A 17,088-nucleotide genomic window follows, 5' to 3' on the forward strand; every position below is an offset into this window, starting at 1 on the left:
ACTTTTACTAGAATGGCATATTCAAATTTTGTTATGAAATATGTTACTGTTATACAAATCATTATAATTAACCTCAAAATATTGCACAGAGATAAAATGGTGATTACTACATAATACCTAATTAACTGGTTTCATTTATCATGCAATTTTAGGAGACCAAAATTATCAGGGTACATGTCATGCAGGTGTCACACAGGGTCTCTGGTCCTGCTTCCCACATAAGAACGGATATGGTGGACTTGCGGAAAAAATGGCGGCGTGAGGTGAGCCTCTGTAACGCTCCCCTGGAATTTACAACGAATCGGACAACAATAACTCCACAAAGGACTCCTTGCACAGCAGACAGGCAAGACGAAGAGGCCGACTACTGAATTCACCTCCAGGTGGGTGAATCGCGGGAGCGGGGGAGGAGGGAGAGGAGAAGTGCGGAGACGGAGCCGCGCGGGCGCAGGACACAGACCTAGCTCAGTGCTCGGAGCCCGCTGCTCCCGGAACTACCGCAGCTGCGGGAGAGGGAAGGACTCGGACTGCTAGGGCTCCGCTTACCGCCCACAGGGCTGAGGGGGCAGCATACAAAACCGCTGAACCCAACGCTCGCTCACGGCAGACCTCGGAGCAAAGACTGAGGGAAGAGGGCTGAAATCGGTGGTTTAAGCCCTCACTGCCGAGCGGAGAACGGAAGCCTTAGGCACGGAGACTAGCCGCCCCCTCCCTACCCTCCCAGAGCTCGCCCCGCCCCCACCTGCCCGGTGCTAGAAGCGATAAAGTAGCAGTGTCGGATCAAAGGACAGAATATTTGCTGCTCTGAGAACTGTGGACTGCAGACACAGATTCGCAGCTCAACTAGTTCCGGCAAAGGGGAGAAAGCTGTGGAAGCAGGACTGGCTGTGGTGGTGGTCGCCGCCATTGCTCTGGGCCACCTCTCACAACTCACCCCGCCCCTGGCCCCACCTATCTGGGCGGATCCCTGCAGGAGTAAACAGAAATGCTGAAACAAACGGGCTCTGAATCTGGTGCAGAAAGAGCTTTGGAACTTCAAAAGCTCTTCGCATACCTATCAACCTGTTGCAGAAGACACTCCTGTAGATGTCTAGGAAGAGAAATAGTAAATCAGTGATTGCCATGAATAACCGAAGCAACAAATTAGCTCAGAAAGAAAGTGAAAAGTCTCCAGAAAAGGAACTTAGAGATATGGACCTTTGTGATTTAAATGACAGAGAATTCAAGATCGCAATTCTGAAAAAACTGAACGAGATGCAAGAAAACACAGAAAGGCAGTTTAATGAACTCAGAAACACAATCAAAGAACACCATGAGCATTTTACAAAAGAGATTGAAATCTTGACAAAGAACCAAATAGAATTTCTGGAGATTAAGAACTCAATAGAAGAAATTAACAATAAAATATCCAGCTTAGGTAGTAGAGTTGACCAGATGGAGGAAAGAATCAGTGACATCGAAGATAGGAACCTGGAATTTACACAGAGGGAAGAAGAAAGAGACTTGAGACTTAAAAGAAATGAAAGAACTCTACAAGAACTTTCTGACTCCATCAGAAAGAGCAATATAAGAATAATGGGCATACCAGAAGGAGAAGAAAGAGGGAAGGGAACAGAGAATATATTCAAACAAATCGTCGATGAGAACTTCCCAAACTTGTGAACAGAACTGGATCCTCGAATCCAAGAAGCAAATAGAACACCTAATTACCTCAATCCCAACAGGCCTTCACCAAGGCACATTGTATTGAAGCTGTCTAAAATCAATGACAAAGAAAGAATCCTCAAGGCAGCCAGGGAAAAGAAGACGGTAACTTACAAAGGAAAGCCCATTAGATTATCATCAGATTTTTCAGCAGAAACTCTACAAGCTAGGAGGGCATGGAACCAAATATTCAAACTATTGAAAGAGAGAAATCATGAGCCAAGAATAATATATCCAGCAAAGATCTCTTTTAGATATGAAGGAGGAATAAAGACCTTTCCAGACATCCAGAAGCTGAGGGAATTTTCTAATACACGACCTGCACTACAAGAAATACTAAAGGAGGCTATTAGACCACCATCAACAGGGACAACTTGTGGCAACCGAAACATAAAAAGGGGGAGCGTAAAGGCCTGAACTGGAATATGGGAATAGAGAAAGTAAGCGTACTGAAGAAACTGGAATACTCTAAATATCAAACTTTCTTTTACATAAACTCAAGGGTAACCACTCAAAAAACATCCAAATCTGAAATATATACTGTAATAAAAGAAGAAACAGAGGGAAACATCATAGAATACCACCACACAGAAATAACAGACAACAACAAAAAGGCAAAGAAACAATGGAGACACAGCCTTACCAGAAAACTAAAGACAGAATGACAGGAAATCCTCACATATCAATAATCACCCTAAATGTAAATGGACTGAACTCACCAATAAAGAGACACAGAGTAGCAGATTGGATCAAAAAACTAAACCCAACCATATGCTGCCTACAAGAGACACATCTCAGCTACAAGGACAAGCATAGACTCAAAGTGAAAGGGTGGAAATTGACACTCCAAGCAAATGGTACCCAGAGAAAATCAGGTGCAGCCATAATGATTTCCGTTGAACCAGACTTCAGGGTGAAAAAGATAACAAGAGACAAAGATGGACATTTCATAATGGTAAAGGGGACTATACAACAAGAAGACATAACAGTCATCAATATTTATGCCCCCAATCAGGGAGCACCGAAATATACCAAGCAACTACTAACAGAACTAAAGGGAGAAATTGACCAAAACACAATTATACTAGGGGACTTAAATACATCATTGACAGCTATGGATAGATCATCCAAACAGAAGATAAATAACGAAATCGCAGCCCTAAATGACACATTAGATGAATTGGACATAATTGACATATATAGAGCACTTCATCCTAAAACATCAGACTATACATTCTTTTCTAGTGTACATGGAACATTCTCAAGGATAGACCATATATTGGGACACAAAATCAGCCTCAGCAAATTTAAGAAGATTGAAATCATACCAAGCATATTCTCTGATCACAAAGCTTTGAAATTGGATATCAACTGCAAAAAGAAAGCAGGAAAAAACACAACTACATGGAGATTAAACAACATACTTTTAAAGAACGACTGGGTCAAAGAAGAAATTAGAGGAGAGCTCAAAAGATACATAGAAACAAATGACAATGAAAATACATCCTACCAAAATTTTTGGGATGCCGCAAAAGCAGTTTTAAGAGGGAAATTTATATCATTACAGGCCTATCTCAAGAAACAAGAAAAATCCCAAATAAATAATCTCATGCTACACCTTAAAAAACTAGAAAAAGAAGAACAAGCGAAACCCAAGGTCAGCAGAAGAAAGGAAATAACAAAAATCAGAGCAGAACTAAATGAAATAGAGAACAAAAAGACAATAGAAAAAATTAATGTGACAAAAAGCTGGTTCTTTGAAAAGATTAACAAAATCGACAAACCCTTGGCTAGACTCACTAAGATAAAAAGAGAGAAGACACTAATTAACAAAATCAGAAATGAAAAAGGGGAAGTTATCATAGAAATACAAAGGATTATCCAAGAATACTATGAAGGACTATATGCCACCAAATTTAATAACTTAGAAGAAATGGACAAGTTCTTAGAAACATATAGCCTTCCAAGGCTGAATCATGAAGAACTGGAAAATCTTAACAGGCCGATCACCAGTAAGGAAATTGAATCAGTCATCCAAAACCTTCCCAAAAGCAAAAGTTCTGGACCAGATGGCTTCACCAGTGAATTCTACCAAACCTTCAAAGAGGATCTAATACCAATCCTGCTCAAACTCTTCCAAAAAATAGAAGAAGAGTCAGTACTCCCTAACTCATTTTATGAGGCCAACATTACCCTGATACCAAAACCTGGTAAGGACAACACAAAAAAAGAAAACTACAGACCTATATCTCTGATGAATACTGATGCAAAAATCCTAAACAAAATTCTAGCAAATCGAATACAGCAATGCATTAAAAAGATTATTCATCACGACCAAGTGGGGTTCATCCCCGGGGCACAAGGATGGTTCAACATTCGCAAATCCATCAATGTGATACAGCACATAAACAAAATAAAGGACAAAAATCATATGATTCTATCAATTGATGAAGAAAAAGCATTTGATAAGATACAACATCCATTTATGATTAAAACACTTACTAAAATTGGTATAGAAGGAAAATACCTCAACATAATAAAGGCCATATACGACAAGCCCTCAGCTAATCTCATAATTAATGGTGAAAAACTGAAGCCCTTTGCTCTACGTTCAGGAACACGACAAGGTTGTCCCCTATCACCTCTGCTTTTCAACATAGTGTTGGAAGTCCTCGCCAGAGCTATCAGGCAAGAGAAAGAAATAAAAGGCATCCAAATTGGGAATGAAGAAGTTAAATTGTCACTCTTTGCAGATGACATGATGCTATATATAGAAAACCCTAAAGACTCCACCAAAAAGCTATTAGAAACAATCAATGAATACAGTAAAGTTGCTGGCTACAAAATCAACGTACAAAAGTCCATTACTTTCCTATATACCAACAATGAAATCTCAGAAAAAGAGATAGAAAAAACAATTCCTTTTGCAATTGCAGCAAAAAGAATAAAATACCTAGGAATAAACTTAACCAAGGATGTGAAGGACCTATATGCTGAAAACTATAAGACATTTTTGAAAGAAATTGAAGAAGACACAAAGAAATGGAAAGACATTCCGTGCTCATGGATTGGAAGAATCAACATAGTTAAAATGGCCATATTACCCAAAGCCATATACAGATTTAATGCAATCCCCATCAAAATCCCAATGGCATTTTTTAAAGAAATAGAACAAAAAATCATCAGATTTGTCTGGAACCACAAAAGACCCCGAATAGCCAAAGCAATATTTAAAAAAAAAGAACAATACTGGAGGTATCACACTCCCTGATTTTTCCTTGTACTACAGGGCTACAATAAGCAAAACAGCTTGGTATTGGCGGAAAAACAGACACATAGACCAATGGAATAGAATTGAGAACCCAGAAATAGAACCACATAAATATGGACAGATAATTTTTGACAAAGAAGCTAAAAACATACAATGGAGAAAAGACAGCCTGTTCAATAAATGGTGCTGGCAGAATTGGATAGCCATGTGCAAAAGAATGAAACTGGACTGTTATCTGTCACCATGTACCAAAATTAATTCAAAATGGATCAAAGACTTAAGCATAAGACCTGACACAATAAACTGCATTGAAGAAAACATAGGTACTAAACTTATGGACCTTGGGTTCAAAGAGCATTTTATGAATTTGACTCGAAAGGCAATGGAAGTAAAAACTAAAATAAACGAATGGGATTATATGAAACTGAAAAGCTTCTGCACAGCAAAAGAAACTATTGACAAAATAATGAGGCAACCAACTGAATGGGAGAAGAGTTTCGCAAACAGTTCCTCTGATAAGGGGCTAATATCCAAAATATACAAGGAACTCATGAAACTCAACAACAAAAAAACAAACAACCCAATTGAAAAATGGACAGAGGACCTGAAGAGACATTTCTCCAAAGAGGATATACAAATGGCAAATAGACATATGAAAAAATGCTCAACATCGCTAATCATCAGAGAAATGCAAATGAAAACCACAATGAGATATCACCTCACCCCAGTCAGAATGGCTTTCATCAACAACACAAATAGTAACAAGTGTTGGAGAGGCTGTGGAGAAAAAGGAACTCTCATACACTGTTGGTGGGAATGCAGACTGGTGCAGCTGCTATGGAAGGCAGTGTGGAGGTTCCTCAAGAAATTACGAATAGAATTACCATATGACCCAGCAATTGCTCTCCTGGGTATCTACCCAAAAAATCTGAAAGCATTTCTCTATAGAGACACGTGTACGCCAATGTTCATTGCAGCTTTGTTTACGGTGGCCAAGACATGGAAACAACCAAAATGTCCTCCGATAGATGAATGGATAAAGAAGTTGTGGTACATATACACAATGGAATACTATTCGGCGTTAAGGAAAGATGATATAGGAGCATTTGTGACAACATGGATGGATCTCGAGAGAATAATGCTAAGTGAAACAAGTCAGACAGAAAAAGCAGAGAACCCTATGATTTCACTGATATGTGGTATATAAACCAAAAAGAACAAGACAAACAAATGAGAAACAAAAACTCATAGACACAGACAATAATTTAGTGGTTACCAGAGGGTAAGGGGTGGGGGGTGGGTGATGAGGGTAAAGGGGATCAAATATATGGTGATGGAAGGAGAACTGACTCTGGGTGGTGAACACACAATGGGATTTATAGACGATGTAATACAGAATTGTACACCTGAAATCTATGTAAATTTACTAACAATTGTCACCCCAATAAAATTAATAAAAAAAAAAAAAAGAACGGATATGGTGAGGCCAAAAAGGAACACCCATGGAGCCATAGATAGGGGAGTCATACCACTATATATTCTTGCTGGAGGCAGGGTGAGACACACAAGTAGGATCCACATAATCAGCAATCCGCCATCCGTTTTTCTGCCAAACAACCAACCAACCAACCAACCAACCAACCAACCAACGCAGTCACGGCAGTTACATCAGCAGCCAATTGGCCAACAGGCTACAGCCAACGGCCAACCACCACCTGAGCCAGCACCCCACCCCTTGCCCCCACGGGAGGTGGAGAGCCTGGAAACTGCTCTCTGGGACTGTGTCCCCATAGTACATTTTTTTTATTTAAAAAAATTAAAAATTTTTTCAATTACAATTGACAGATGATATTATGTTAGTTTCAGGTGTACATATTTTTAATTGTAACAAATTCTAGGATAAACTGCTAAGCTATTATGTAACCTCTCTGCTTGTCAGAAAGAATTTTTTTCGAAAATCAACATATGGCTTTTATTGCATCTTCAAAATATCACAAATGAGTCTGAGGAATCACTCAACATCTTGGTGTTTCTACAGCTGGACAACTTAGGTCTTACTCATCAGCCTTTTTCAGAAACATAGATCCCATCCCCAAATTTTCTGATATTCTTTCTTTTTTTTTAACTGTTGTGGCTTGTGGAATCAAAGTAGCTGAATTTGTTACAAGTTCAATATCATTTCCTTCAATGATTCACTCATCTTTCTGGGCTTGAGATACTGAACAAGCAACACCTGAGCTCATCTGGACCCTGCGGATGTATTTTTCACCCAGGAAATTTTGGATTTCAACAAGAGAAACATTCTCCCGAATAATGACATTGGTGGTGAACTGAGCACACACAGGCCTCATCTGGTGACGGGAGCCCGTGTAACACTCTTAATCGTGTTCTGTACATGACTACAGATAGTGTGGGCAGGAGCCAATTTCTTTCTATTCCCCCACCGTTTGTCAACTTGGAGTCTCTTTTTCTTTCCAAGGAAACTGAGCTCTACACTGATGTGATTGAAGTCCCTCTGCAGGGTGCCTCTGGGCCCCTCACAATAACTGTGGTCCATTCAGAGTGATGTCCGCACTATCTGGAATGTCCACCGCCTGATTGCTGAGAGTGATCTTTATCCTCACAGAAGATGTGGCAAAGAGAGCCAGAAAGAATTTTTTAAAGGCTCAGAAAGAATAAACAGAAAGACAGTAAAGATAAAAATGGAAAAAAAGAAACTTAACTGGATCATTGAATAAAGGGTTCAAGAAAATAGGTGGAGTGCCAAGGAGGGAAAGATTTTACAGCTCTTAATTTCAGCCAAATACAGGATACAGCATCACGGGACAGCAATGTTCTCACCTAGGGTTTTCCCCCACGTTAATTGTTACTGATGAAGCCCACAAAAAACTAAAACAGAAAAATACAACAAAGAATCAATTCAAATGAACATACTCCCTCCCTTTTTTTTTATTGTGGTAAAACACATATAGCATAAAATAGACCATCTCAACCATTTTTAAGTGTCGAATTCAGTAGTAAGCATATTCCCATTGCTGTGTCACCAACCCCCAGAACTCTTTTCAGTCCCCTCCCCCCAGCTCCTGGTCACCACCATCCTACTTTCTGTCTCTGTGAATTTGGCTACTTTAGAAGCCTCATATAAATAGAATCATACAGGATTTTTGTTTTTGTGTGTAGCTTCTTTCACTCAGCATTCTATCCTCAAAGTCCATCCATCTTGTGGCACGTGTCAGAATGTCTTTCCGTTTCTAGGGGTGAATAATATTCCATCGTATGGATGGACAACATTTTGTTCATGTATTCATGATTGATGGACGCTTGGGTTGCTTCTGCCTCTTGGCTGTTGTGAGTAATGCTGCTGTGGACGTGTTTGAGTCCCTGCCTCCAACTCTTTGGGTGTCTACCCAGGAGTGGGGTTGCTGGTAATTCTGTCTCCATACTGTTGTCCTTGTGCTCCCATAATGCACAATGGCTCCAATTTCTCCACATCTTCACCAACACTTGTTATTTTCTGTTTTTGTTTTCGTTTTCGGTAGCGAGGGTGTGAGGGGTACCTCACTGTGGTTTGATTTGCATTTCTATAATGATTGGTGATGCTGAGCATCTTTTCATGTGCTTTTGGGCCACGTGTATGTCTTCTTCAGAGAAATGTCTATTCAAGCCCTTTGCCCAGTTTTTAATTGGGTTGTTAGTTTTTGCTGTTGTTGTGTTGTTGGACTTCCTTATATATTCTGCAGTCACTGTGGGGACAGCTGTTGTGGGGACAGAGCCCCAGAGAGCAGTTTCCAGGCTCTCGGCCTCACGTGGAAAGGTGCTGGCTCAGGTAGTAGATGGCCGTCAGCTGTAATCAAATGGCCATCCGCTGTGGCTGGGTGGCCATCAGCTGTTACCAGTTAGCCATTAGCCACTAATATAGCTGCCATGGCTACGCTAGGGGGTTGGTTGGTTGGCAGAGAAGCGGAGGGCGGATTGCGGCTAGCAAGTGCGGTTAGCAAGCAGATTACATTGAGGACCATGTTGATCCCATGTCCTATGTCTCGCCGGACCGCCAGCAAGACTGGGGTGCAGGAAGACCCCTTGTTGGCGTACTGGCAGATGTTTGCTCTTGTGTCTCGACCAGCCACCATCACGAATATAGTGGTATGAACCCACTATCTATGGCTCTGTTGTTGTTCCTTTTTGGCCTCACCATGTCCTGCATTCTCGTGTGGGGAGCGGGAGCTGAGACCCTGCATGACAGCTGTCCATGGTGGCATGCACCAGAGGGGAGGCCACTGCAGTGACCAGGATATCCTGATGTATGATGACTGAGCCTGAGTCAGGCAGTGGATGGGGAAAGACAAAAATCTGAGAAACATTCAAAAAGTGGAAAGAGCAGGTATGTGAGCTCATGTGCTACAGATGTGCTAAACAAAAGCAAATGGGTGGCTTTCAGGGCGCCCCAAAAGGAAGCCCAAGAGGAAGAGCAGGTCGGAAGGGGGAATTAAGTGGGAAGGTCTGTGGGATGTCCAGAGACACATTTGGAGTCCGTGGGATGCTCGGGTTTAGGATTCTGGATGGTAACAGCTGATGGCCACCCAGCCACAGCGTATGGTCGTCTGATTACAGCTGATGGTCATCTAATCATTCCAGCCATCATCCCAGAAGGGTATCAGGGTAAAGGACCAGAAGAAGGAGTAAGGGAAAAATAAATGGGACTTGGGTAACCATGAGGGTGGCAGAGTCCAGACAGGGAGAGCCAAGGAGAGATGTGAGGGGCAGTGAGACATTAGAATTCCTGGAAGCAGGTGACTCCTCAGGGACAGGGGGAAGCTGGAAGTTCACCTAAGGCTGATCTCCACGTTCCCAAGAGAAGTTATGGGGAGGACATGGGACACTTGTTCCTGGGACATGGGCTGTGGAGTCCCTTCAGTACCGGACGGATCACTGATGTGCAGAAACTAGATGCCCACGGTCCTCACCTGGCGGAAGAGCTAGCTGCCTCCCACACTTGTCTCTTCCCTACCACCACTGCCCCATTGTAGGTGCAGCTCCAGGGGACTCTAACAGCCTCTGGCACATTTCCAGAACTTTGCCTTCACTGCCTCTTGCTGTCATCCCTTGGGAGTTACAGAGGTGCAGTGTAAGGCCATCAACCCCTCTTTCTCTGTGAGCCTCCTTCAGGCCACCTACAAGGCCTTCAATAAATACCGGGCACCTACCATGTTCTAGGCCTGTGTGCATGCTGGGAAGACAGAGAAATCTTAGAGGTCCAGCCCTCTATCGTCTCACAATTGACACACAAACACATCTGCTGTGGTTTTCAAAGTTGGTCACGGCACTCTCTCCAGTCTCATGTTCTAGACTTGCCAGTTCCTCATGGAGTTTGACTTCCTTTAGCTTATGTCTTCCTTTAGACTGGGAGGTGACCTTATTTGTATCCAACAGTGATGGACAGGACAAAACAATCTCTTCCTTACTTGTACTGAAGGCCTGAGTTTCCTTCAGTTGACTCATTGCTCTGAGGCTGCCATGTTGTGAGGAAACGCAACCAGCGCATTCCTTACAAAGAGTCCATGGGTCAACATGAAGAGAGAGAGAGGGTGGCCAGCCCCCGTTGAATCAGTCCCTTCAGTCCCTTGTAGTTCTCCCTCTAGTCATCATATGAGAGACACTCAGCCAGGACCATCCATCCAGCAGAGTCCTTACCCAGATTCCTGATCCACAGAAACCGTGAGTGACACTAAAATGATTGCTGTTGGTTTAAGTCACTAAGTTTTGGGGTGATGTGTCATTTAGTCACCAAGAACTGGAACAGCATCATATCTTCCCACCCTGCATTTCATTTATTTTTTTTTCCAATTATAGTGGACATTCAATATTATTTTATATTAGTTTCAGGTGTACATCACAGTGGTTAGACATTTATGTAATTTAGGAAGCAATCTCCCATCTGGCACTGTACCCCACCTTGCAGTTCTGTTCTCACTTTCTCCTGACCTTGTCCCTCATAAGATTCACCTGCTGTCTCAATCTGTAGGATCAGGTTATCTCATGCCTCTCCTCAAATTTACCCTTCTGTTGGTCAGAAGAATTTGTAAAATCTTTGAAAGCATGCACGCTCAAAATTTAAGTGGATGAAAATTCAATGGGGCAGCCTGGTGGCTCAGGTGGTTGGAGCACTGTGCTCCTGCTGCCATGAGCTGCTGTGAGCAGGTGACTAACGACTGGCGACCGACTGCCTCAGCCAGGTGGAGTGCAAGGCTCATAATATCAGCATGGGCCAGTGAGCTGTGCCCTACAACTAGACTAAGAAACAATGGCTTAAAAATCAGGGATGGGGGGCTGGGGGCAAAAAACAAATTCAAGTGTTTGAGTAGCTAAAAACAGCTCCTCAAGGATTTTCACATTCAGGATTTGTGAGCGCACCAAGCTGTTGATATGAAAGTAAAGTATGGATTCAAATCTTGCTTCCCTGCTTATTGGCTTTGTGAATTTGGGTCACGAAAGATCATAAGTAGGTTTAAATCAATATCACAAAAATGGTATGTTAGGCCTTTATACAGGTTTTTAAAGAATTCTGTGTTGTCCTGCTTGCTGGGGAGGCACACATGTCTGTTTGGCACTGTCATTGTGGGCTGTTCTAGGAATGTGTTCTGGGAGCCTCATTCAGTAAATGGGTTCATTTTATTGAAATGACTGGCTGGATGATAGTTTTCACATTATAGCTTTAGAAAGGCATAGTTTGTTTTGTTTTGTAAGTTTAAGTCATTTCCATTAATAATTAAGTAAAGAAATACAAATAAACAAAAATGAATGTTTAATAAGTTTTGCTCAAGTTTTTCTTCTTGACTTAGTTCATTCATGGTTTCCAGAACAGATACTACAGAAATTTTGCATTTCCTGATTTGCTGTGTGGAGATTCTTCTAGGATGCGTCATGTGGATATAGCATCCTGCACAAAAGACACTGGGGCTGATTGAAAATCCAGGCTTCCATGTCTTATCTGTCCTTCAAATTCTTACCCCACTTTTCTACCTCTGGGGCTTTGCACAAACTGTGTCTGAGCTACTCTTGCCCCGGATTGTCTCCAGTTCAGATCTAAACTCCAGTGGCATGCCCTTGGTGAGATCTTTCTGGACAGCTCTCACCAAGACAGCAGCACAACCCCACACTCACTGACATAGGACCCTATTTTATAAACTTTTTTTGCAACAATCACCAGAACCTGAAGTAGGTTCTGCTAGGATTATTGTTTGTTCTTCTTACTCTAGAATCTAAACTCCTGAGTGCTACAGAAAATACCTCCCAACATTTGGACTATTTGGTGCAAATTCAATGCTTTGTTTCTATAGTTCTTCCTTAAGTCTCACAGCCACCCTACGAGGGAGACAGGCAGCTGGGCTGAGAAGCAGCCTAATGTGATAGGTGGAGCAGGGCTGTCCAATATGGCAACCACCAGCACCTGGAGTTATTTACATTTAAATGAATGAAAATGAAGTAAAATTGATGCTACGTTTTCTCAATTGTATTAATCTCATTTCAAGTGCTCAGTAGCCCCATGCAGCTGCCATATTGGGCACCCAGATAGAGGACATGCCCATCACTGCCAAAAAGTTTACTGGACAGGATTGGTTTCAAGTGTGCATTGGATATTTGGCTTCAAATCCAAGCTTTGTGACTTTGTGTTGACCTTACACTTTCTGGGTCTCAGTGTCTTCATTTATACAATGGGGCCAATAATGGTGACTATCTTGTAGAATGGTAGGAATTACAAGATGCAAAGGCACTTAGAAAAGCATCTGGCATTAGTCAACACTATGAAAAAGTATTAGCTATTGCTACAATATGTCCATTTTGACTCCTCAAGAAACCAAGGACCAAAAAAGAGAACTAATTTGCCCAAGTTCACAGAGCCCTATGAGGTTTTATCCCACACAGTTCTGATTTCACAGCCTGCTCATTCACAGAAGGGATGTAGCAAGTCCCTTCCAGGCAAATCTCTTCAACTCCTTGCCCCCTCATCTGTTCATTAAGGGAACAAGAGATTCCAATGGGCCCCCATCCAGGATGGCTTTGAAGAAACTGACCACTGGAGCACCAGCCAGAGCCCAGGACATGGGCTTTCCACTCCAAGACCTAGCCAAAGGCTTGGCCTTCCCAGTAAGAAGTAAGCCAAACTGCGCAGGTCAGAGGGGCATGGGTGTGACTGCACAGGTCACAGCTGCTGATGCTGTGGCCATCTCTGTTTGGGCTGCTTCCTGGGAGTAACGGCCTCTGGGGAAAGGACAGAATGCTCATCCCTCCCACCATGACTGAGCTCTGGGACTGCCCCAGCACCAGCCTGCCAGGATCAAACAATTTCTATTCATTTTCACCTAGAGAGCTGGGAGGTTGCTGCTGCTGGTTTAATTAAAAAAATTTTTTTTCACTTTTATTTATTTTTAAATGTATTTTTTCAGGACCCATCAACTCCAAGTTAAGTAGTTGTTTCAATCTAGTTGTGGAGGGCGCAGCTCAGAGTGCCCCATGTAGGGATCGAACTGGCAACGTTGTTGTTAAGAGCATCGTGCTCTAACCAACTGAGCTAAGCAGCCGCCCCAACTGCTGGTTTAATTTTTAAATTTGGTTTGTTTTAATATGTACAGTCATTGTGCTTGTACTTTTTTTTAAAAAAAATACAGACTGCTATTTTGTTGCTATTTTTAGAGACTCATGTATTTTTCCTTACTTAAAATTTTTTTCAATGAAGATAATATTCACCTAACAAAATTAACAATTTTTTAATTAATTAGATTTATTGGGGTGACAATTGTTAGTAAATTAACATACATTTCAGGTGTACAATTCTGTATTATATCATCTATAAATCCCATTGTGTGTTCACCACCCAGAGTCAGTTCTCCTTCCATCACCATATATTTGATCCCCCTTACCCTCATCACCCACCCCCTACCCCTTACCCTCTGGTAACCACTAAATTACTGTCTGTGTCTATGAGTTTTTGTTTCTCATTTGTTTGTCTTGTTCTTTTGTTGTTTTTGGTTTATATACCACATATCAGTGAAATCATAGGATTCTCTGCTTTTTCTGTCTGACTTATTTCACTTAGCATTATGCTCTCAAGATCCATCCATGTTGTCACAAATGCTCCTATATCATCTTTCCTTAACGCCGAATAGTATTCCATTGTGTATATGTACCACAACTTCTTTATCCATTCATCTATCGAAGGACATTTTGGTTGTTTCCATGTCTTGGCCACCGTAAACAAAGCTGCAATGAACATTGGAGTACACGTGTCTCTATAAAGAAATGCTTTCAGATTTTTTGGGTAGATACCCAGGAGAGCGATTGCTGGGTCATATGGTAATTCTATTCGTAATTTCTTGAGGAACCTCCACACTGCCTTCCATAGCAGCTGCACCAGTCTGCATTCCCACCAACAGTGTATGAGAGTTCCTTTTTCTCCACAGCCTCTCCAACACTTGTTACTATTTGTTTTGTTGATGAAAGCCATTCTGACTGGGGTGAGGTGATATCTCATTGTGGTTTTCATTTGCATTTCTCTGATGATTAGCGATGTTGAGCATTTTTTCATATGTCTATTTGCCATTTGTATATCCTCTTTGGAGAAATGTCTCTTCAGGTCCTCTGTCCATTTTTCTTTTTCTTTTTTTTTTTTTTTCAGATTTGTAAAGAAGCAAAGTTTATTAAAACAAAAGGCCACAAAACACGAAGATTTAGTGTGGAGAAAGTAAACTAAGCCAAATGTCCTCTGACCACTTATGGAATGCATTTTTCCACTCCATTTCATGAAAGTGTAAAAAGGTTGATTTAGTCCTCACCACCATTCTACTTTCAAAGACCATGTAAGGAGTCAGAAGATTGCCCCAAACAGAGAAGAGGTTTGAGAGTCAGGTTGGAGTGGTGGATTGTGGTGAAGATATTTTATCCTCCTGCGTCTGTTAAGGTGAGACTACCAGCTAAAGCCTTGCCCACAGGTCTTGCACTCCTAAGGCTTCTCCCCTTGGTGTGTCATCTGATGTAAGATGAGGTGTGACTTTTGGATAAAGCCTTGGCCACACTCTCTGCATACACAAGGCTTCTCTTTTGAATGTACCCATTTATGCGTAATTAAAGCTGACTTATTGCTAAAGCCTAGTCCACACTGCCTGCACATGTAAGGCTTATCCCTCAAGTGTTTCCTTTTGTGCCTGATGAGACCTGCCTGGTGACTAAAGCCCCGCCCACACTCCCTGCACACATACGGCTTTTCCCCTGAGTGTGTCCTCTGGTGTGCAATGAGGTTTGACTTCTGGCTGAAGCCTCGCCCACACTCCTCACAAACCATGGGCTTTTCCCCTGAGTGTGTCCTCTGGTGTCTGATGAGATTTGACTGCTGGCTGAAGCCTCGCCCACAATCCTTGCACATGATGGGCTTATCCCCTGAGTGTATGTTCTGGTGTCTATTGAGGTGTGACTTCAGACTAAAGCCTCGTCCACACACCCCACACACATAAGGCTTCTCCCCGGTATGTGTCCGTCTGTGTGAGATGAGGGTTGAATTTTGGCTAAAGCTGTGGCCACACACTCCACATACATAAGGCTTCTCCTTTGAATGCGTCCTCTGATGGTTGACGAGGGTTGTCCTCTGTCTAAAGCATCGCCCACACTCCTTGCAGGCATAAGGCTTCTCGCCTGAGTGCGTTCTCTGGTGTGAGATGAGGTTCGACCTATCACTGAAGCCTAGTCCACAATCACTGCACACAATGGTCTTCTCCTCTAAGTGTGTCCTCTGGTGTCTAACGACAGCTGACTTCTGGCTAAAGCCTTTCCCACATTCCCGGCACACATAGGGCTTCTCCCCCGAATGTGTCCTCTGGTGTATGATGAGGTTTGATTTCTGACTAAAGCCTCGCCCACATTCACTGCACATATAAGGCTTTTCGCCTGAGTGTGTCCTCTCGTGTATGATGAGTGTTGACTTCCGGTTAAATCCTCGCCCACACTCTCTGCACAAAATAGGTTTCTCCCCCGAGTGTGCCTTCTGGTGCCTGGCAAGGCTTTTCTTTAGACTAAAGCCCTTCTCACACACCCCACACACATATGGCTTCTCCCCTGAGTGTATCCTCTGGTGACTAAGCAGGTTTGTCATCTTGCTGAAGCCCAGTCCACACTCTCCACAATTGACTGTTCCAAATCCTAAGACTTCTATGCTGTTCAGCAATTTGTCTGTTTCCTCAGGATTCCCCACCTGAGTGGGGCTGGCCTCTATTTCCACCCCTTTGATGCCATTCCTAGAGCTGACTGGCTGCCTTTGGGGTGGCGTGGAAAATGCTGCTAAAGTCCTTTTCTTTGTCTTTCCAAATGAAAGCTTGGCTCCTCTCTCATGACCTTCTGCTGTTTCCCTCCAGGAACTTGGATCAGAGGCTTGTTCCTGCTTCTTCTGGTCCCCTGGGCACAGATCCCCTGGCTGGACATGATTTCCTGCACACAAGCATGGGAAGGTCCAGGGGGGATGATTACACAGCATGTGCTGCATGGGGAACTTAGGACTGGAGAAATCCGGAGGGCAAAAAGGACAGAAGTGGAGTTCTTGCTTTGGTTCTGCTGGACAGGTGGCTGGTAGGCATTTTCTCTCCTCTCTCCAGGTTTCCTTCCCTTGCTCCAGCTGGGTGATGAGCTTTATTTAGAAAATGGAATTCCCAGCGAGACCAAGTTGCTGTAGTTTTCCAGCATCACCTCCCTGTACAGGGACCTCTGAGCAGGGCTCAGCAGCATCCACTCCTCTTGGGTGAAATCCACAGCCACGTCTCTGAATGCCATGTGTGCCTTTCTGCGCGGGGAAGGGCACGGTTGCGGCAATGGTCCCGGGAGTCTCCCTCACCAACGCCACTAAAGAACAAGGGGTCACTTCAGCCTCCAGCTGGGGAGCGACTCCAGCACCGCGCTGGAACTACACTACCCCCCTCTGTCCATTTTTCAATTGGGTTGTTTGTTTTTTTGTTGTTGAGTTTCATGAGTTCCTTGTATATTTTGGATATTAGCCCCTTATCAGAGGCACTGTTTGCGAAACTCTTCTCCCATTCAGTTGGTTGCCTCATTATTTTGTCAATAGTTTCTTTTGC

Source organism: Rhinolophus hipposideros, assembly GCF_964194185.1.
Source record: "Rhinolophus hipposideros genome assembly, chromosome: 21".
Lineage (NCBI taxonomy): Eukaryota > Metazoa > Chordata > Mammalia > Chiroptera > Rhinolophidae > Rhinolophus > Rhinolophus hipposideros.